Source organism: Callithrix jacchus, chromosome 8 (assembly GCF_049354715.1).
Source record: "Callithrix jacchus isolate 240 chromosome 8, calJac240_pri, whole genome shotgun sequence".
Taxonomy (NCBI): Eukaryota; Metazoa; Chordata; class Mammalia; order Primates; family Cebidae; genus Callithrix; species Callithrix jacchus.
The window spans coordinates 26,596,735-26,619,576 of NC_133509.1; the positions used below are offsets into that span (position 1 = coordinate 26,596,735).

Here is a 22,842-nt window from a genome sequence, read left to right on the forward strand (position 1 = left end):
AAACCTCCCTCCAGGTGGTCCCAGTGCACTGCCAAGTTTGGGAAGCATTGATTAAAACCTTTCCCCGGTCTGCTCTGGAGCCCTTCCAGCCTGCAGCATCTTGTCATCTTAAAATTGAAAGTCCAGGAGGAAGAGGATTCCATGGCCTGCCTCAGCTCACTCAGAGTATCTCTCACATCTGAGCTGCAGCTGCTCCATCCTCCTTCTGGCTTCCTGGGTGCTGAAGGGTGCCAACTCTCCAGTCTTGGGAGAGAATCGCCTGAGCTCTCACACTTTGTTCCCAGCCTCTTCACTTGTCTTCCTGGAAGGAGGGGGACCGGCCAGCATCAGGGTCTGCCCTGGCACTGCTTAATGTCAAGCAGCCCATCTGGCTCCTGTGCTCCCCACCAAGCTCCTGGCTCAGCGACCTGCGTTAACCCATTGCTCCCTGCAGTGTTTCATGTGCCAGCCTGGCCCTTTGCTCAATTGACCTAGAGCACCATCCTCAGCCTCATCGAGTCTCACTTCACCTGTCCTGAGCCCAGATAAAATCCCACCTCCCCCAGGAAGCCTTCTAACTGCCCCAGCCCATCATCTTCAGGGCTTGTCATCTGTGCCATTCATGGGGACCAGGACACAGGTGACTTCTCTTGTGGACACAGCAGAGCGGTTGACATTCCTGAAAGGGGACAAAGTACCTGAGTCACCAGAAATGGACCTTGAGCAAGTGCCTGGCTCGGGGGGCCTTGGCTCCTCCACCTGTAGGTATGGTCATAACCAGAACAGTGCCATTGTGTAGGTGCCCTTCTCTGAGGCACCTGTACCAGCCTTTCAAAGCTGGCTGCACATCTGAGTCATCTGCTGAGGGTTTTGGCTGGTTAGCTGGTTAGCTGGTTGGTTATTTTGTTACTTGATTGGTAAGTTAGTTGGTTGATTTTTTTTGTTAGCTTTCAATCTGGAGTATAATTTCTGACCTTAGGGCATAGGAATGTCACCACACCCCTCCTGTCTCCAAGTATTTTCATGTTTTCATGGGTGGCCAAATCTAAGAGCTGTCTCTGGGGAGCTACAGACAGGAGGTGCCTCAACCTGAAAGCTCAGTGGGAAGGAGGGGGTGTCCAAAAGGTGGGACTGACCAGTAGAAAAGAGGATGGAAAGTGGGCATGGTGGCTCCGCCTTGGCACTCAAAGGATATTCACAAATTGTTGATGAATAAATCAGTGAAACTTATCCAGCCCAGCCTCACTGCTCACACCCAACTGCACCCCCGTAGGGTTTCATCCACAGAGAGGTGTACCTGTCCAGGTGTCCCCAGGTGTGGACAGACCCAGTGACTTTACTCTTTCCTCAGCCCTGACACCTCTTAACTCCTCAGAGACCAACAGGAAGAAACCCTTGGAGGTGGCAGCTTCTGGCTGTTCTCAGGGGCAGGTTCCATCCATCAGGTGCTGTGTCTACTCCTGAGAGCTTGTTCTGAGTATGGAACACCTGGAGAGGAAACTGGCTGAGGATGGGGGTCACCTGGTGTGTCAGGCTCTGCCCCTGCTTTCCTGGAGCACACAGTGGGGAGGGGACACACCCATCATTAGCCGGAGAAGCCAGTGGGGAGAACAGTGACCCAGTACTCCTCCAGGATTGGCAGCAGTGGCCAGGGATGTTTCCCTGAGAAAGAAAAATTTAAGCAGACACCTGAAAAAGGCTGGAGGCAGAGCGGCAGGCAGGGGGTGCCTCAATCTGAAAGCTCAGGGAATTGAGGGGGCATCCATCCAAAAGGTGGGAGAGACTGGCCAGTGGAAAAGAGGACAGAAACCAGGCATGGTGGCTCCCACCTGCAATCCCAGCACTTTGGGAGATCAAGGCAGGAGGATCACCCGAGGTCAGGAGTTCAAGACCAGCCTGGCCATCCTGGAGAAACCCTGTCTCTACTAAAAATACAAAATTAGCCCGGTGTGGAGGCACATCCAGTAATCCCAGTTACTTGGGAAGCTGAGGCAGGAGAATTACTTGAACACAGGAGGTGGAGGTTGCAGTGAGCCATGGCACCAATGCACTCCAGCCTGAGCAACAGAGTTAAACTCCATCTCAAAAAAAAAAAAAGAAGTCCAGAAAGACATGGGGTAGAGGCAGAGCTGGTGGCAGAGCCAGGTCCAGGGTTTGGACATAAGAAGAGGAAGGTGCTGGGGCTCTGAGTGGGAGCTGGGGACACTTGGGTTTTATGAAGGGAAGGACATCTGGCTGCAGGCTGAGAAGGGGCTGGGGGTGGGGAGGCTGGAGGGGTCAGCAGAGGCCCCAGCCGGGGCAGTGCAGGGGAGAACAATGTGAGCCTTTAGGAGAAATGATTGCTGGGGACCAGGCTTCACCCTCATCCCCTCTGGAAACCTATCAGCTGATGTCTCCCTGCTGACCCCCTTCCCCAGCTTGGGCCTCTGTTGGAACCTGGCTGAGGCCCTGCTGACCAGCAAGAAAGCCCGGGGAGCTCCTAGAGAAGAGAATGGGAAGCCCAGAAAAGCCCCCAGGATCGGGGAGAGGATGGAAGAGAGGCAGCTACCCAGTGCCTCAGCAGTGTGGTTGGGGGGGGCTGCCCCTCACCCCACCCAGCACTGAAATCCCCACAGCCACTTTTCCTCCCTCCATGATGAAATATTCATGGGGGCAGAGCAGGCCCTCTTTGGGAACGCTGCCTGGGTCTAGCTTATGCTTTGCACAAGCTTTTAAAGAACAGGGCGCTGTTCTACTCTCTAAGCATTTTCTACATCCTGAATCAATAATGCACTTAACTGGGCTTCTCCGGATGCAGCGTTCTTCCTCTTGTGCCCTTCCCCCACCTGCTCCCGTCTCTCCATTTTCCTCTCTCCCTTTCTTTTGTCCTTCCATCTCTCCTTTCCCTTCAGTTACTTTTTTTAAATGTATGAAAGTGTTCAGCTGTTTGGGTGGCCAGTGAAGCCTTGAGTGGGGAGCGGGGTGGGCAGGGACGGAGTCGCCAGATTGAGCCTCTGTGTGTGCAGGGAGTGGGGGAGGAAGAAGGTGGGGAAGAGGAGGAAGAGGAAGTAAGGAAGGGGGAGAGAGAGGGGGAGGGAGAGGAGATGGGGGAGGAGGGGGGGAGAGGGAGGAGGAGAAAGAGGAGGAGGAGGAGCAGGAGGAGCAGCAGTAGCAATGGCCCTGGTAGGGAAGTGTTTGAGGATCACTGAGCTTCTGGTGTGGGGAAGGAGGAGCGCTTGGCCTCACCCAACCTTCCTCTCTCCCTGTTCTAATCAATTAGAAAATGTTTACAGCATACCCAGAGAAAACCAGGGAACCCAGGACAAAGAAAAGGTGCCAAGCACCCACCAAATGACAGCCCCACACTCAAAGGAGGGAGCAGTGGGGTTTGACCTAGCTGCCTTTTGTGGTCATGAAACCCCTGTTGCTGGAGGTTGCAAAGGCGGGGGAGCCCTGCCCTGAGACAGATGCCTGTGTGTCTGATGGGTCTTGTTAGTCGCCTGTTGGGGGCCACAGGGATGCAGCGGCACTCTAGCTGGGATAAAATTTCCCTCCCCAAACATTCCTGGAAATCTGGCTGTGAGAAGAATCCACCTATGCCCAGGGAAAAGCAGAATGTGTCATTTAAAAAAAAAATACATTTTTAAGTTCCTGGAGAGATTAACCCTTGCCTAGCCAGAGCCATGGCAATGCCTCCCCAGCCCACCACACTCTTGCAGTTCAGCTGATGGAGGAGATCAGTCATTCAGGGGTCTGTAGTCCTGGTGAGCAGTGAGTGCCCACACCAGGCCTGGCATTTTATCCTTACTCTCTGATTCCCAGTAGACCCGCTCCTTGGCAGCTCATCCATCGGGGGAGCCCAATGCCCCCAGGTCTTCCAAAAAGAGTTCAGGGAGTTCTGTGGGGGGAGCCCGAGTTGGGATGAGGAAGATGAAGTAGTCAGTCTGCTAGAACGGCACCCCCAAAGCAGAGCGAGGCCCTCAGGTGTTCACCGCCTCTCCCCAGGCAGCACCTTTCCTGGGTGGAGCTGCCACAGAGCCACTGCAGAAGGTCCTCACTCAGTTACAAAATGTTTGTCAAAAACCGCTGTGTGTAAACAGCCATTCGGGGTATGGTGCAAAGGTGATTGAGGCCCCTGCTCTTCCAAAGTTCACACTCACAGAAGGTTCTGGAAGGAGGAGCACTGTTGCCAGGATTGAAGGGCCTAAAGTGCTGCCTTTCCTCCAAAATAATGCGGCGTGAGGGGCAGAGGGGAGAGTTGCTCATTTTCTTGAGTTCTGCTTGGGCCCAGGCAGGTTTGAGTGGTGGCCAGGACTCCCAGTTCAAGGTGGCCCTGTGCCCAGGCTATGTCCACTGTGGCCCAACTGGGGAGGAGCAGCAGGCATGTCCACCATGGCTTCCAGAGGCTTGTTGCTGGGACAAGCAAGTCCCCAGGGAGGCAGTGCTGGAGGAAGCTCAGAGGCTCCCTTGCCTGCCCCTGCCTGAGTAATTACTTGGAGCTGGGAGGGAAATTGCTCCAGCCAGAAAACAAAACAGAAAAACTGTTGGCCAGCTGCAGCTCTAGCCCTAAAATACCAGGTTGATTTACACTGTTCTGGAGCAGGGAGGGTGACCTTGCTGCCTGTCATCTGGGGTCTTCGTGCAGCATGAAGAGAAGCCGGAAAGGGAAGGAGAGAGGAGCCTGCACCCAGGGAAGGAGTCAGAGGCACAGAAAGCAAGAGGGACAGCAATCAATGAAACCATAGAAGGAGAATGAGAAACAGAGAGGGGGACAGAGAGAGAGAGGGAGGGAGAGCTAAGAGAGTTACAGACCATCAGGGCCGCTAGAATTAGAATCAGCTCTAAGCAGTCTCCATTTCAGCTTTGTTAATAATTTATCCCTGATGCAACTTTTCTTACCAATAAATAGGAAATAATCTGTTAAGGAGAATTCCCCCGGCACCCCAGCTTTCTCCCTGGAGTCGGGGGAGGAGGATGTGTCTCTGTGCCCTTCCTCCCTAGCAGCACAGGGGCCTGAGGAACGTGCAGAACTTGAGACTTGAGGATGTGAGAGTCAGAGCTGGACAGCCCACTCCTGCCTGGTCATTTCAGGAATGGGGAAACCGAGGCACAGACAGGGTGAGACCCTGACCAAGGTCACACATGGTGTTAGGTTGAGGCCCCTGAGTCCTGATTCCATGGCCTCCATGGGAACCTATTGATTTATGCACCTGCCCTGGCCATAGGGTTTCCCTCAAAATGGCAGAGGCCACATCCAATGAGAAGAGTGGGGCTCGCTCTCTGCTTTTCCTTGCCTTCCCCCACTGTTGCTTTCCCCGTGCTTGAGTCCTTGTCCTCCACCCAGGAACCCATACCCAGGGCCTCTCCTGGGCAGCCTCTGGCCTCCCTCCCACCTTGGACACGGCAGCAGCCTCCCGTCCTGGTGAGGCTGAGGGGATGATGAGACGGGTTCCACTGGCAACTCGGCAGATAGGTTCAGAAAAACCTGTCAGCTACTAAACTGTTCCCCGGGCCAGCCATGCACCTTGGTGTCAAGAGACATGACACCTGCCTCCCAGTGGAACCCAAGTCTGCAGGAGCACAGTGCTGCCCAGAGCGGCCTTCTTTCCCTTTTGGGTGTCAGGCACCATTTTCCAATTTGTCTCAGAGCCCGGCTCAGAGGACCCTCCCCTGGCTTCTTGTCCCACCTCACCCACCACATGACCCTGGAACATTGCTCAACCTCTCCAAGCCTCATGTCCTAAGGATCACACTCTCCAGAGTCCCTGGGAGCATGGAGGGTGGTGGGGTGACCCACATGGGACGCCAGGTACAGGGCCAAGGTGGAGGACACGCTCGCTAACAGCAGGACCTGCTGTTTGCTGAAGCACCTGGCCAGGCCATGGCCATGAATGTTCTCCCAACATCCATCACCTGTGAGCTGGTGCTACCAAGGCACTTGCCATGGTGCACCCAGCACCATTCCTGACAACACTGTGAAGCCAGTGCTTGCAGCCTCATTGGGCTTTCAAGCATTCTACAAAGATTTCCTGAGTCCCCGAGGAGTGCTCTGGGCTGGGGCTGGAGTGGGGATGGGAACAGACATGGTGGCTGCCTGAATAAAGCCTCCCATCCAACTGAGAGGTCAGGATTCTCCGGGAGGAGAAAGATCTGTTCCTCATCCATCCTATGTTGATGGCTGAGGCCCCATCATAAAAGACAGACTAACATGATGAAAGCATACAAGTGGATTTCATGTAAGTTTTATGTAGAAGAGGCTTTGTCTTCCTATTTTTTTTTGAGATAGGGTCTCACTCTGTCACTCAGGCTGGAGTGCAGAGGCACAATCATGGCTCACTACAGCCTCCACCTCCCGGGCCCAAGTGATCCTCCTATCTCAGACTCCCAAGTAGCTGGGACCACTGATGTGTGCCACCATGCCCGGCTAGTTTATTTTGTTGTTGTTGTTGTTGTTTTGGGTTTTCTTTTTTTTTTTTTTTTTTCTGTAGAGATGGCATCTCCCTGCGTTGCCCGGCCTCATGGGAGCTTTCCTGAGGAATGAAGACCCAAAGACACGGTAACATCTATTTTTTATGCTAGGGTTGATGAGGAAGTAGTTAGTCATGGAGAAGTCCGATTGTCTAAAAGGAAGTATAATCTCCTGGTGATAAACTGGCGGGAACTTTCCAAGACCTGTGAGTCCAGGCTCTTCTGACCCTGTATCTTCAGAGATGAGAATGTTCCTTCCTCTGGGCATTGGGAGGGCACCTCTCAAATGAACCTCATGACCCATTTCAGGGAAGAAGGGCAAGGGAAGCTCAAAGAGTGACCTTCCACTTCTGTGGCTTTCTCACATCCCTTCAGCTTAAAAAAAATTTTTTTTTGAAACAGAGTCTCACTCTGTCACCCAGGCTGGAGTGCAGTGGCCCAAACTCAGCTCGCTGCAAGCTCTCCCTCCCAGGTTCAAGTGATTCTCATGCCTCAGCCTCCTGAGTAGCTGGGACTACAGGCATGCACCACTATGCCCAGCTAATTTTTATTTTATTTTATTTTTAGGAGAGACAGGACTTCACCCTGTTGGCCAGGCTGGTCTCGAACTCCTGACCTCAAGTGGTCCACCTGTCTCAGCCTCCCAAGTGCTGGGATTACAGGCATGAGCCACTGCACCTGGCCTAAAAAAAATTTTTTTTGAGATGAAGTTTTGCTTTTGTTACCCAGGCTGGAGTGCAGTGGCTTGATCTCAACTCACCACAACCTCCACCTCCTGTGTTCAAGCAAGTCTCCTGCCTCAGCCTCCCGAGTAGCTGGGACTACAGGCTGTGCCACCATGCCCAGCTGATTTTTGTATTTTTAGTAGAGACCGGGTTTCCCCATGTTGACCAGGATGCTCTCAATCTCTTGACCACATGATCTACCCGCCTCAGCCTCCCAAAGTGCTGGGATTATAGGCGTGAGCCACCGTGCCTGGTGGCCTAAAATATTTTAAGAAGGTTTTAGGGTAGCATGTCCTGGACCTCACTGGGCTGAAGGAAGTCACGCTCGTCCAAGCTGGTGGAGCTGTTGAGAGGCTGAGGGAGCGAGGTAGTGCATCCAGCCACAAACTGCAAAGCCCTGCCTGAGGCACCCTGGTGATTTCTCCCAGCTGTGTGATTTCATCCCAGTGCAGGTTTGGATTGCAAGGCCAGTTGCATGAAGTTGTCTGTTCTTCTTCCTGAGACTTGGTGACCATTCCCATGACCACCCCTCCACGGGAACAGTAGTCAGGGGCCTGGAGGTTCAAATGGCTGGGCTTCCCACAGGCACATTTACTACCATTCTTACTAATGGTTCATTTTCCCATTCAATTATATTTTTGCCTGCAGCTTGTGTATGATGTTTACAACCTGGTCTCTGACTTTGACTGTACCCTTTGCACAGAAAATAATATAAAAGAAAAAGCATTTAAGTGCCCATCACGAGTCTTGAAAAGCATGGCATGAAATGTTTTCTCTATTGAGGGTTTCATTCCGGGAGCTCAGGCTTCACGTCTGTGTAGGAGGCTCCTCCTCCCCCGGTTCTCTGGTGCTCTGGGCCTGGCTAGCTGCCTTCCCTTCACTCTGCCCACTCTCCTTTGACTTCTGGCCACACTGTCTGACCTTTTGGGTCCCTTGCCTGTGTGTGTCCAGAGAGAGAGGAGAGTGTAGACATGACAGGCTTGGCTTCCCCATGATTCCTCAAGGTTAGGTCACATGGAGTCCAGGGGATGGGTAAGTGATATGGGGCCATGGGTACTTGGTGTCTTATCTGTGAAGTGACCGAGGTGGGGAGATCACCTAAGGTCAGGAGCTCGAGACCAGCCTGGTCAACATGGTGAAAGCCCATTGTAGTCCCAGCTACTTGAATTGCTTGAACCCAGGAAATGAAGGTTGCAGTGAGCCGAGATTGCACCACTGCACTCCAGCCTGGCAACAGAGCAAGACTGTAGCACTTCCCTCCCCCAGGGGTTGCTGAGAGCGTATAGGGAGGAGTGGGTGTGAAGTGCCCAGCCCAGCCTGGGCACAGGGCTGGCAGACAGGGAATGTTACAATCATTGCCCTCCTTTGAGTCACCAGTTCTGGAGGCAATCCATGATATGAAATTCCTGTGTTCCTCATGCACAAGCCTGGTGGTCTCAACCTCACCACTTCCTCCTTGGAAGGCTGCTAGGAGCAGAATGTCCCTGAATTAATACAAAGCTGCTGTTTCATAATAATCGCTCCCATTTGGAGACATTTTCTAGGTATTCCAGGTAGGGTGAGACACACACCATCTCAAATGACACCCAATGGGAAAATAGAGCCTCAGAGAAGTAAAATGACTTTGTCAAAGTCACATAGTCCCAAAGGAGAGAGCTGAGAGGGAACTCAGGGCTTTCAGATCCCAGAGACCAAAACTGTATGGAAAATGGGTATGTTACTGCATTTTTCTAGAGAAAATTCCAAGGCTATTTTTAAAAATCAAGGGTATGATTTTTGTTGTAATTTTCATGAAACACTTAAAGAAGCTACTACCACTTTTGCTACTATCAAAGGGCGGCTCTGGAGCCACCCTAAAAGGTTAGAGGTGTGCGTAACAGTCTCTCGTGTATGAGCCCACTTTGTTTTGACTGGTGTTTCTGTGATTAGTCGATCTGCTGTCCTGTACATGGGTGAAAACGTGTAGACCCAGGGAAGGCTGGCAAACCTTCACCCACCCTCATCTCAGCCCCACCCCCATGATGTTATCAGCTGTCAGACGCTGTCAGCCCTGGGGTAGGGGGACTGGGGTAAACTGGGCTTCTAATACCCAGCTGGGTCCTCAGAATTCCCCCAGTGAAGAATAAAAGGTCCCAGCATGGTGGCTCATGCCTGTAACCCCAGCAATTTGGGAGGCTGAGGTGGTGGATCACCTGAGGTTAGGAGTTTGAGACCAGCCTGGCCAACATGGTGGAACCACGTCTCTACTATAAATACAAAAAGTAGCTGGGCATGGTGGTGCACACCCATAGTTCCAGCTACTCAGGAGGCTGAGGCAGGAGAATTGCTTGAACCCAGGAAGCGAAGGGTGCAGTGAGCCAAGATTGCACCACTGCATTCCAGCCTGGGCCATAAAGCAAAGCTCTGTCTCAAAAAAAAAAAATAAGGCCAGGTGCTGTGGCTCACATCTATAATCCCAGCACTTTGGGAGGCCAAGGCAGGTGGATCACAAGGTCAGGAGTTTGAGACCGGCCTGGTTAACATAGTGAAACCCTGTCTCTACTTAAGATACAAAAACTTAGCCAGGCATGATGGCATGCACCTTTAATCCAAGCTACTCAGGAGGCTGAGGCAGGAGAGTTGCTTGAACCCAGGAGGTGGAGGTCGCAGTGAACCGACATGGCACCATTTCACTTAGCCTAAGTGACAAGGCAAGACTCCAACTAAAAGAAAAAAAAACAGAAGGAAAGTGAGAGGGAGCAATGCTGTGTTTGCAGAGGAAAAGGAAGGTCAAGTGAATTCCAACAATGCCTTTGCTGGGATGCTTCGAGCTACTGACCAGCTCAGTGGAATTCAGAGATCTTGGGGAAAGAAATCAGAGCAGGAAAGGGAGAGAGACAGAAAGAGAAAGGAGGAGAGAGAGAATCGTGTTGGCTGCAGCTCAGGATTTATTTATTGTACTTGCTGTTGACTGAGCCCACTCCGCAGCAGGTGAGGGACCTGTAAACACACAGACTGATTCATTAGTTTCTGACCATCTGCTTCCCAGGCTGAGGCGGGGGCTGGAGGGCCCTGTAGGCTGGAGCAGACCACTTGGAGACCCCATCTCCAGCTAGAGCCAGCTGTGTCAGTCTTCCCAGTGGCAGATAGGCTGGGTGCAACTGGGGGTTTTGAGGGATAACTTGCCCCCCCAATCCCCACCCCATAGAACCCACTAGGGGCCTGGGCAGGGTAGGGCTAGGCAAGGCAGGAGGACAAAGAGAGAGCAAGGAAAAGGTGAAGTGTGGGGGGCTCAGCAGTTGTGGGTTGACAGAAATACTATCAACACTCAATAGGAGATATGTCAATATCACGATCATTTTATTAATAGCTAACTAATATGATGTAGTAAGTATAATTTAGTGAGTGGTTACTGACATTCAGGCCCAATATGGAGACCTCACTACACTGTCCCCAGTAAGCACATTAACAACTCTGTGATGGATGATGTGGGAACTGCGTTCAAAGATTGAGTCAAGTCAGGAGGGCCTCCTGGGGGAGGCACATGTGGGAGGGCTCTGAAAACCAGGAGGAGAGAGGTGGCCAAAGGGGCACAAGCTCTGAGGTGGAAGGGGATGAAGTGGCCTGGGACATGGCACAGCTTTGGTGCTGGGTTGATAAGAGCTTTCTGGGTAGGTGAAGCAGTGTGATGCCACTTGGTGTCAGCATACTGAGAAACCAGGCTGGTGGGGGAGTTCCCAGAGAGAGCATCTGGGAAAGTCATCAAAAATTCACAATTTGGTGCTACCCCTCTGAGCCATTCCTCCCGACTGTTCCCTCTTCATTCACTTGGGATGAGCAGGTCTGAGTCAGCTCTGGCCATCATAACAAAGTACCACATGTGGCCACCATTCAGCCCCTAGGAAGGCCCTAGGGGCAGCAGAAGCAGCACTGGGACTTTGGGGAGGGGTTACTGGCTGGGCTAGGGGAAGGGGGCATGTGCCTGGGTGCCAGAGCCCAGGTGCAAGCTCCTGGAGCACCTGCCCATCACACCTCCTCCCGAGTGAGACAGTCAGAGCCCATTCTGCATCCGGGCTCAGAGTGCTCTTCCCGTGGCCAGTTCCCTCATGGATCAAGCCTGCCTCCTTCATCCCAGCACCTGCCACTCTCTCAGGCCACTGTGCCATCCCCACAGCCTCTCAGTCCCTCATCATTCCAGGTAATTGGATCATCATATTCTGGGCTTGCAGCTCTGTGAGAGGGAGGCTGTTATTTTCCTAGTCCCACATGTGAGGGGATTGAGGCTTAGGAAGCAGCAGCTGGATTTTATGATATGTAAATTACACCCTAATCAAGCTGTTTCAGAAGAAAAAAGAAAAGAAAGAGGCAGTTGCCCAGGGTCCCAGGATTAGGGAGAGGCACGGGCAGGATTTGAACTCAGGGCATGGCAACTCAGCCACCGAAAGCTATTGCCCTGAGGCCTCCAGGATCTGTGAGGTAGTGCTTCTTTTTTGAAACAGAGTCTTGCTCTGTCACCCAGGCTGGAGTGCAATGGTGTGATCCTGGCTCACTGCAACCTCTGCCTCCCAGGTTCAAGTGATTCTCCTGCCCCAGCCTCCTGGGTAGCTGGGACTATAGGCATCCACCACCAAGCCCAGCTCTTTTTTTTGGTATTTTTAGTAGAGACGGGGTTTCATAATGTTGGCCAGGCTGGCCTCGAACTCCTGACCTCAAGTGATCCACCCGTCTCGGCCTCCCCAAGTGCTGTGATTATAGGCATGAGCCACTGTGCCCAGCCAAGGTTGTGCTGTCTTTAAGGCCTGACTTGCAGGGCTTCCCAGTTCTGAAGGAGCAGGCCAGGCTTCCATGGGGCCTTGGCACACTGCACAGGCCATGGTGAGAACTTGCTTCCTGCACACCTGAGTGTGTCCCTGGGCAGCCCAGCCAGGACTCTCCCAACCCCAGACCTCAGTCCCTGAAAGGTCTTGAATTCCCCCGAGTGCCTCCCAACAGATGCTTCAGGCTCTTTGACCAGAGTCCTGCTGGGCCTTCAGACTCCTGGCCCAGATGTTTCTCTGGCCTGCCGATGTTAAGCTGTCTGGAGGACAGCACTGCAGGTGGAAAATGCCACTGGAGACACTATTCCTTCCCTTGGCTGGGCCACAGAGGGTGGAGGGAAATAGCCTCAAAGCAAATGCCTTAAGGGCTGGTTTTCTCATGGCTCTAATTAAGCCCTTGCCAATTTGGGTCTGGCGGCCTCATCTTCCCACTGAACATTATACTAAAGTCAATTGGGGTCCAAAGACTCCCCGCTCACATCTGAAAAGGCTTCCACGCGTGTTAGCTGGTAGGTTTTCCTTTTCTTTCTCCATAGCCACCATTGTGTATAATCCCCTCAAGAAGCCAAAGACAGCAGCCCTCCCCCATCCCTCTGGGTTTGGCCTTTGAAATCTGGGCACAGGGCAGTTCTTTGCCAGCCCTGCCTGCCTTCCTGGCTGTGTGTCCTGTGAGCCTAGGGGCTGAGCACTGTGGCATTTGGGGGTTGACTCACGCTGGGGTCCCTGGTGAAAATGGGCCCAGATATGGGGACAGGAAAATAGAAGGGCAGTGACTGGGGATGCAGGCTGGATGCTGGGGGAGGCTCCCGTCCCAGGACTGGGGCTGGACAGGAGACCTAGGACACTTCTGGACACATCTAAGATCTCAGCCAGAACACATGTCCCACTTTGTAGCCATTAGCTGGAGATACCAGCTCTGAGAGATCTCGGCCCAGAGATGGGGCCTGGCCTAGCTCTGTCCTTCAGTTGGAATGGGGACCAGGCAGGGAGTGTGGAAGGGTCTCACTGAAGAGTAAGCAGATTCTCAGGCATAGGGCCACCTCCCGTCTAGCTGGCTTTGCATCTGTGTGGCCCCCCCACAAGTTGCAGCAGTGTAGATGCTGCCTCTGCAGAGTTGGACCCAGTTGTTTTGGCCAGTGTAGACACAGCCTCTCCTTATAGTGCTGCTGCTTCTAAGGGGCATGTGGGGCATGCGCTGTGATGCCTCAGTACGTGTCCAGCTCCACCCCATCACATAACTTGGTGTCTTCTGTTCTTCCCCCCAAGAGTGGACCAGGCCATCTACAGCTGCCCCTCTCTCAGGCAGGTGTTCCCAGGTGGTCGTCTGTGCAGAAGGTATGGGGGCAAGGCCTGTATGGGCCTGAGACCCTGAGGAAGCACCTTCTTGACTCATAGGTCCCTCCCTCTGTAGTGGAAGTAGAAGGTGTGCGTGGTGGGGACCTGGGGTCAGAGGGGGGCCACAGGAACCAACTGAGGGCACAGGTGTAGAATGTGGATGCTTGGGGAGCTCTGAGGCACAGCGGTGGGGGAGTGACCTGGGACATCTACCAGCTCTGCCCCCAAACCTCACCTGCTTAGAGAGGTTCCGTGGGGCACCCCCACACCAAGCCCTTCACCTGCACTCCTGCCAAGGGCTTCAGAGTCGAGTGGAGGTGCTGCCTCTCATGACAGGAACCCTCTCTCCAGCTGCCCTTGCTCACAGGACACCTGGGCAGTTGCTGAAACCCAGGGAGAGTCAGAGGGGGCTTCCTGCAGGAGCTGGGGCCATGGGACCTCGGAGGGTGGACTATGGCAGGTAAAGGGAGAAGGTGGCACTTTCCAGGCCGGAGGACCAGCCAAGGCAAAGCTTGGCAGTGGGATGGCAGGGAGCCTGACAAAGTGGAAAATGTGTGGGTTAAAGGAGGGAGGGCAGGATCCTGGAAGACCCTGACATCCTCTGGTACATGGGAGGAGTCACAGGGGCTCACTGGTAGCCATAGACACACCAAGGAAATGCAGGACTGCCTGACTCTCCAGAAGGGAAGTTGTCCCTGGCCCCAGTTGTTCCCTCCAGCTCACCTGTTCAAATTCCCTCCAGCCCCAGATCTAGAGCTGTTAGAAGGGCTTTGAGTGCCCTCTACTGGTAGGAAGCTCTGGCACTGGAAGCCTATTTAGAGAGGGTCCGAAGTTCGGTTCTTAGGAACCTGGAGGACCTGGGTGCAGAGTGCTCTCCAGTGTTGGGGACAGAGCTGGCGGGAGCCATCACTTCCCTGCCCTGGACTCATTAGGGCACCAAAAGCCCCCAGAAGGAAGCTGAGACAGTGATGCTCCCAGGACAGTGGCCTGCTCACCACAGATAGGGCTCTGAGGCCCTGGCGGGATTATGGGCCAGGGAAGGCAGGTGCTGTCAGCATTCCTGGCTTGACAGCACTTGCGAGTGGAACTCCAGGTATGGCAAAGGACTCACTTTGGCTGGAGCAGGCAGATTGTTTCAGAAAGGAAGGGAGATGCCAACGTCCTTAAATACCAGGTTTAGTCTCTGGGTTTGATGCTCCAGGGAGTTTGGAGAGGTGGTGCAAGAGAAGAGTGGGCAACACGAAGCTGTCAATTGTCTGAAAACTGTTTGACTTCTGAGAAGGACTTAGCATGGCATGGGGGATGTCAGGAGTTATAGAAGTCATTTGGGGGGTTGATCCACCCAGATGTGTCCATGGTCTCAGAGAGGGACCAAGGGCAGGGCTGATTTGTGAGCTCAAGGGTGTGCCGTATTTCCTTCAGGAAGGAGCTCCACCTGCCTGGGCCCTGTGAGGAGAGGGGCTTTGTGATTTGAGGCCAGAGGGGACTCTCCCAGCCTCACATCTGAGCAGGCAACAAGGCTGCTGGCCCTAGAACTGGCCCAGGGCACCTTGGAAGCCTTTGCTTGGCTCTTCCCTGGACAGCAGGACCATGGCAGACAAAAGAACCTGTTTTTCATCTCTCCAAGCTGTGGACACCCCTGCCACTGCCCGTGCCCCTGCCAAGGTCTCCAAACTTTTCCAGCTCAAGCCCAAATCTCCTCAAGTGATGCCTATTGAAGAATTTCAAGGTAAGAGAAAGGACCCAGGGCCCCATCAGCCCTCCCTGACACCTGTTCCCCAACCACCACAGGAAAAATGTGGTGGGGGACAGAGGACTGATGCCTGGCTCGGAAATCCTCCCGGAGTAGCTGGGCCAAGGTTAAACAGAGTCTCTCTTCCCTACAGGCCTCCCTCTCCAAGAGAGCTTGGAGCAGGTATGAGTCAGAAGCCAACTTGGGCACAGTGGGCAGGCCACACAGCAGGCAGAGCAGATGCCAGAAATAACCTGTCCTGGTTCCCCTGGGAGGTGTGACCCAGGGGATCATCTGGTTGAAGCAGAATCTGGGACACACGGGTCACTGATGCTGCTCTTTGAGACATTTAGAGGATGCCCTACCTTCTCCTTGTCTCTGGAAGGACAAAGTGAAGGGGCAGGTCCAAGAGGCCCACAGGTGGGAATGGCCACCATCTCTCCTGGGCACAGGCTGTTTCTGCAGGGTATCCCATGCCCTTGGTCACTGAGGCCCAGGTCAGTCCCTCCTTATCTCATCACAAAAAGGAAGCTGGGTACTCTAGAGATGCACAGGTGGAGGCCAGACGCAGTGGCTCACACCTGTAATCTCAGTATTTTGGGAGGCCAAGGCAGGCTGATCACAAGGTCAAGAGATTAAGACCATCCTGGCCAACATGGTGAAACATCATCTCTATTAAAATACAAAAATTAGCTGGGCATGGTGGCGCATGCCTGTAGTCCCAGCTACTTGGGAGGCTGAGGCAGGAGAATTGCTTGAACACAGGAGGCAGAGGTTTCAGTGAGCTGAAATCACGCCACTGCACTCCAGCCTGATGCCTGGTGACAGAGCAAGACTCTGTCTCAAAAACAAAGATGCACAGATGGTGTTTCAAGAGGGTAGCCAGTGTCCTTCCTTGTTCAGGGGCAGCCACATTGTCTTTCTTGCTGGGGGAGTGGGGGAGTGGGTGAGTACTGTGTCCCTTAGTAGGAACACCAAGTGATGCCTCCCCCCACTCTTAGGATAGAGAAGGCGACTTTCCTCACCAAATCCTCCATGACATTATAGTGTTCACCTCTAATCCCTGAAAGCCTTGCCCCAGGTGGTCACATGCTTGTCTGGTCCTCTAAGTGGAGCTGATCAGGGAGGAGTCAGCCTGAGAACCAGGTAGCGATGGGGTGCAGGAGGCAGCAGAACATGGTGGTGGTGGTCCTTGGTATGAAACCATGTACTTCCAGGAACAGCGAGTCAGAAGCCAGTCCAGGACGAGTGGGAGGCAAGCAGGTTCCCAGGGCCCCTGCTTTAAAGTGGCACTCACTCATTATCCTGCAAAACAACCAAACTTGCAGAAAGCCCAGGCTGGTAAGAAAGAGTCTGGGCCGGGCACAGTGGCTAACGCCTGTAATCCCAGCACTTTGGGAGGCTGAGGTAGGTAGATCCCCTGAGGTCAGGGGTTCAAGACAAGCCTGACCAATATGGCGAAACTCCGTCTCTACTAAAAAAAAAAAAAAAAACAAAACATTAGCCATGTGTGGTGGAAGGCGTTTGTAATCTCAGCTACTCCAGAGGCTAAGGCAGGAAAATCACTTGAACCTAGGAGGCAGAGGTTGCAGTGGGCCAAGATCACACCATTGCACTCCAGCCTGGGCAATAAGAGTGAAACTTCGCCTCAAAAAAAAAGAAAAAGAAAAAGAAAAAAGAAAGAGTCCGGTAGGTTGGGATTTTCCTCCCAGCCATCTTCCAAAGCAGCACGGGCAGGAGCTCCTGGCCCATTGCCTCTTGTCTGGCATCCGTGCATGCATTCATTCACCATGGTGAGTGCCGTGAACCCAGGCACGTCCCTCCCCCAGTGCATGGCCAGGTGGCATGACCCTGCTTTCCTTGCATGAATCACTTTCTAATTACCCCAGCAAGCGCCCATCCTTCAGAGAGGACTTGGCCCTGGCACCCAGCCAGGTATTAGCAGGTGCTGCCCACTGGCCCTCCCTGGTTCCCTGTCTACAGGGCCAGGTGGGAATCCCTGGGCTCAGCCTACTCAGGTTCTCCTCCAGGTCCAAAGCAGGGAGGCCTGTCTCTTCCCAAATCCAATAGAAGGGTTGAAGGCTTAGGGCACCTTCCCAGGCCTTTTCCAAAGATGCCTTCCTCCCTCCCTGCATGACCTGGGGTGAGTCCTTCCTTGCCCTGTGCCTCAGTTTCCCTGAATGCTTGCTGACCATTGGTGTTTCTCCCTCTTGGCCGGCCCAGACTGCGATTGCTACAGCCACTCCAACTGCTGCAACTACATTGACTTCCTCAATGTGGTGACCTGTGTCAGCTGCAAGCACAACACATGAGGTCAGCACTGCCAGAACTGCTGGCTGGGCCACTACCGCAACGGCTTGGTGGAGCTGGACGATGAGAACATCTGCATTGGTGAGAGGATGCGGGCACCCACAGGGAACTCACTGGAACGCGTGCAGGGTGCACTTCACTGTGAGGTGGCCTCTGGGGCCCCCTGCATCAGAATCACCAGGGGAAGCTGTGGAATTCTAACTTCAGGGCCCATCCAGCTGAGCGTCTCTAGGGACAGAAAGCTCTAGAAGCTGTTCTATTAGTGGCCTCCCCTTGTGGTTCTCCTGTAGGATAATTGGAGTTGCAAAACTTACCAGTGGCCTTTCCCTCTCTGGGCAACTGGAGGGGACACTAACCCTTCTGGCTCCAAAGAGCTATGACTCTGGCAGGTGGCAGGCACTCAGAAGAGGCCACAGAGCACCTGTCTGGGGCTAGTGTGTGTGAGAGGGTGGTCCCCCTAAATAGCTCCTTTCCGGAAGGGTGGAGGAGCAGCCTATCCCTCCTCCTGGGGTGGGGGTGGATGCCAGCTGAGAGCCAAAAGATGGCCTTGCTGCATGCATTTGGGCAAGTCCCTTCCCCTCCCTGGGCCTTGGTTTCCTCATTCATCAAATTGGGAGGCAGATCTGATCAAAGGTTTTCAGCTCTTTTTTGTTGCTGAAACTTTTCTTCAAATGCTTTACCAGCCCAGGTCCAGCTTATAAGGCTGCTCTTCACCCCTGGTGGGCACTCGGTATGCTTTCTTCCAAGTTCTGCTTTAGGACTGGCTTTGAGGTAGAGAAGGAAGTCCCATCGGGGCCTGGGTCTGGGCAGGAGACACACAAGCCCAAAAGACCAAAGCCATGACCACCAACTAAAACCCACCAGCCTGGAATGGTTGCCCAGAACCCCTTACCCCTGTCGTCGGTAGAGACCAGGTCTCAACCCCAGGGGCTGTCCCCCAACCCTGCCCAGCCAGGTCCCCTGGGACACTTTTGCCCCTCCCCGACGCAGGAGGAGGCTCTAGCTGCTCAGAGAAAGGGCTCTGGCAAAGTTGGAGCTGTCCGTCTGAATTATGGGGACAGCCTTCAGGTAATTCCATCAACTCTAAGTGATCAAAGCTGCTGACATCACAGGGGGCCAGCTGCAGGGACAAGACAGGGCCTCTGGATCCCATTAGAGGTGCCTCCACCCTGGCACCCTCCTCCTCTCCCTGGGTCTCCCTGCCTCGACCTAGCACTGAGCTACAAGGTTTCTCTGGGTGGAGGATATTTGCCCCCTCCCACAGAGCAGAGCCCCAAGGAAACCGGGCCTGCCCCCTGCCTGGCCCAGGAGCAGGAATAGGCTGTTTCTCCACTCTCCTGTAAAGGAGCTATGGAGAGGGGGCCACCTCCCCCTAACAAAGCAGCCCCAGACGTGCTCAGTGGCCTCTGTTGAGCTCCTGCGATCTGTCGGAGTTGTAGCTCTTTGGAGATAGGAGGGGTCAGCGACCCATCTAGATGCCCAGAGAAGGGAAGGGGCTGACCCAGGCCACACCAGTGTCAGGGCTGGGGGAGGTGGGGCTGGAAGGTGTTAGATCCCAGGGAAGGAAGCCAGAGTCTTCTCTCCAGGTCTGGACACCCCAGGGAGTCCTCACCTGCAGTCCAGCCGCGTGGACCCGGCGTGGGGAGAATCCCCTGGGGAGTGTGGAGACCCAGCTGTGAGACCCGGAGAGTGGGAATCCCAGCAGATGGTGCCCACAGATAGCCCTGACTATGCACCCGTGCCCGTGTCCATCCAGAGTGTAACTGCAACCAACCATATAGACTCCGTGCATGACTGGTGCAACAAGACCTGCTTCTGTGAGTGCTGCGAGGGCACGGCGGGCCCCAAGTGCGATGACTGCCTCCCCACGCACTACTGGCACCAGGGCTGCTACTGTGAGTGCACGCTGGTCCCTGGTGGGCGGGGCCTGCAGAAACTGGACGGGGCAGCACTAAGGCAGTGAGCAGAGCCTAGTGAGGCTGGGGCAGGGGCAGTGGGTGGGGCCTAGCAAGACGGGGAAGGGCCAGGGAAGTGGGCGGAGCCTGGTGAGATGGGGCAGAGCCTGGTGAGATAGGGCAGAGCCGAGGCAGGCGGAGCCTAGCGAGACAGGGCGGGGACAGGATGTTCCTGGGGTGGGGCCCGGATTAAGTGGCGGGACCAGGAGCTCAGGGCGGGGCTTGGTGCGATGTGGGGCACAGTGGTGCCAGGTGGGAACTACAGGAAGGGCGGAGCTGGTGTTGTCTGGAAGGGGTTTGTGGGGACAGAGGGCAGGAGGCTGTCCAAGTCGGCGTTAGCCGTGGGCAGAGGGTGGAAGGACGCTCCAGGCGCATGGAACGGAACAGCACATGAACAGCTCTGGAGACTGCAGGCGTGTCTGAAGAACCGCACCGAAGCCAGTGGGGCAGGGGAGCCGGGCAGTGGTGGGAGGCTGGAGGGTCCAGATCTTGCCCTGGCGCCATGACCCTCCGAGCGGGGACGTTTCGCACCCAGCGCGCCCAGAGCCTCCTATAACCCCAGTCCGGATGGCGCCTCCGGGGGCTCACACAACCCGCTTCGCAGGAGCTTGGAGGTGGCGGGGGGACCCGTCCACGCCATGCCCTGACCGTGCCCTCCGCCCGCAGCCAACGTGTGCGACGACAACGAGCTGCTGTGCCAGAACGGAGGCACCTGCCTGCAGAACCAGTGCTGTGCCTGCCCACACGGCTACACTGGTGTGCGCTGTGAGCAGCCCCACTGTGACCCTGCCGCCGCCGACGGAGGCCTGGACTGCGACCACGCGCCCGGGGCCGCCCCGCACCCCATCACCCTGCTCAGCTGCCTGCTGCTGCTGGGGCTGGCCGCCCGCCTGGGCCACTGAGCTCCACCCGGGGAATGTGCCCTGCACCCGGGGGCTGCGGGTCCTGGGGTCCCGGGGTGGGGCCAGCATCTGAGGCTGGGCAGTGAGAAGGGTGCAGCCAGAGCTGCTCCCAGGGGCTACTCAGCAGGACCCCCATCCTCCCGTGCTCCCTCCCGCACTGCCCTCCCCACGCAGCAGGGGCACCTTGGGGCTCCGGCCCCCATGCCTGCCATGTGGTTTCATTTTTCTTTTCTATTATCTACGGCACCGTTCCTTTTTTTTAAATCTCTCTCTCTCTTTTTTTTGGCTGGCGGTGAGCCAACGGGTCTGGAGAAATGTTGTTCGCCCCACACCGTGTCTTGCCTCCCCCCATACTGGCATACACGGGACTGGCCGATGCCCCGTGGCCTGTCCTGGGCTCACGGGTAGCAGTGGACCCCGACCTCTAGTTGCCTACAATTCCAGTCACTCACTTGATCCTGTTTTTTATTCTTTCTTTATTTTTCCCACAACCCACCAAACCCCAGGCCTCACCGGAGGCTCAGTGACCAAGGAACTCACCGTCTGGGGGAGGGGGAGAGAAGAAGTGGGTAGGAGGCCTGGACACTGATTTGTAGAGAACTATTTTTGTTTGCATTCACTGTCCCCTGTAGGAGGTACAGGGTGGGAACGCTGGTCACCGCGGGGGTCCATGGCATAGAATCTGAGGAGTAAAGAGTCTGCTCACTGCTGCCTCCAGGGCCTGTTTTCTTTCTGTGTTGGGGACGCTGGGCAGGTTTGGGGCTTAGAGAGGAACCCATAAGAGAGCCTTAAAGAACGGTTTCCCTGTTGGGGCCATCATTTCCCAGGGCTTTGCCATAGAAAGGCCCTCTGGGGTGGGTTCTGCCCACCCACCTCACAGGCTTGGCTGGCAAAGCTCTCCCACCCCGTGGCCAGGCTGCAGGTGTCCTACCTGCCAGGAGCCTCCCCACACTGATGGGTTGTCTCCCTCCTTTCCTGAAAAAGAAATCCAGAGTGCACGGGCCCTTTTCTACAGAAGTCCAAGGAAAATTCTCAGGGAGAACCTTAGTAGAGATTGAATCCCATGCTCTGACTGATACTCTCTGGGTGGCTGCCCCCGACAGATGTGTCATCTCGGATCTGTTGCAGCCAGAGCCTCAAATTCAATGTCAGGATTGGATTTAGTTGAACTCACAATTTGGCCACCGCCTCCTTCCATAGTTTCAGGTGGCCAGGTGGGCAGAGGCGGGCAGGGCAGAGATCCCAGGCAGGCCAGCAGCCATGTCCTCCTTACCTTCTCAAGATTAGAGAGGGGTGCTGGAGGGGACAGGGGCAGTTTGCCAGTGTCAAGAGGAAGCTCATAGATTCAGAGCTCCTCTCCTGGGGCCTCTGCTTCTGAGGATCCAGCAGCTCACCAGCCCTGGGGGCCACACTTCCCCCTCGGTCCAGCCTCCTGTTGGCATGTGTTTATTTTGAAGCAGTCCTGGGTCCTGTCCTCGTTGCTAACTGCTCCTACTGCTCCACCTCCAGGTGCCCCAGGCACTGGCTTCTCTCACCACACCGGTGCTTCCCTGGCTGCAAGGTTTAGACCTGGGTTCTTCCCTCAAGTCCCTGAAACTAAGCTAAGACCAAGTGGAAGAAACTTGGCCTTGGAGACAGCAGATTACAACACAGAGAAGGAGGGGGAGGTACACTAGGACACTGCCTAGGACTCACAGCGTCCTGAGCTCACACGTCAGCACCTCCTTGCCTCCTCTCTCAGCTCCCACCTCAGCACCCTGCTGACCCAGAAGTGCCTTCCGCCAGACCCTGCATCTCCCACAGCTGGCCTGTCTCCACCCTCACCTTCTTCCTTATGCACAGAATCCCACTGCCTGGGACCCAAAACTTCCATATAAAACACCTTTCTGGGCCACCTTGTGGATAGGAGTGGACGGGGACACAACTCTGGGCAGCGAGATATAAGCAGGAATAATGGGTGGGGCTTCCAGAAAGTTCCTTAAAAGCCATTCCTTCCTCCATGCCCCACGAAGCCTCAGCTGTCCAAGTTTGTGCCTCTAGTTTTTGTCTCATCCCTCCCCCTTCTTTTCAGTCAGCAGGTTGGGGAAGGAGCCTTCTGTAGACACTGAGCATAAGACTGTCGCCCTCAGGACAGTGGAGGGTGGAGCTGGTGGGGGGTGGGGGGTGGAGGTTGCAGAGCCTGGGACACTTGCCCTGGCTGCAACCTCTGCATTGCTTTTATTTATCTACTTATTTTTATAGAGTTGGGGTCTCACTATGTTGCCCCGGCTGATCTCAAACTCCTAGGCTCAAGTGATCTTCTGGGCTTGGCCTACCAAAGTGCTGGGATTACAGGCATAAGCCACTGTACTGCCTGCATGTCTTAATGTGTGAGAAAAAAACATTGACGTTATTAAAACACTAGAATTTGGGTTTTCTGTTTCATGCACACTTACCAAGTTCTTGGCCCTCCCTGATTGATCTCCGGGCCCCTGAGTCCTCTGAAGCCAGAGAGAGACTGAAACCCACCCTTCCTTGGCCACAGCCTCCTGTGATGACCCTCAGGCCACCAGGAAGAGGACTGTTCATGACTCAGGCAAGGAGTCCACCTCTGTCTAGAACAGGACTGCCCCTGCCTTCAAGTGAGCAGAGGGCAGCCGGGCCCAGAAAAACAGCAGCGCT

General features: G+C 54.7%; 1 pseudogene; it reads left to right on the forward strand.

Annotated features, from left to right (window-relative positions):
- Positions 1-17,102: 17,102 nt before the first annotated feature.
- Positions 17,103-20,361, forward strand: LOC144577504 (netrin-G2-like; annotated as a pseudogene).
- Positions 20,362-22,842: the final 2,481 nt, after the last annotated feature.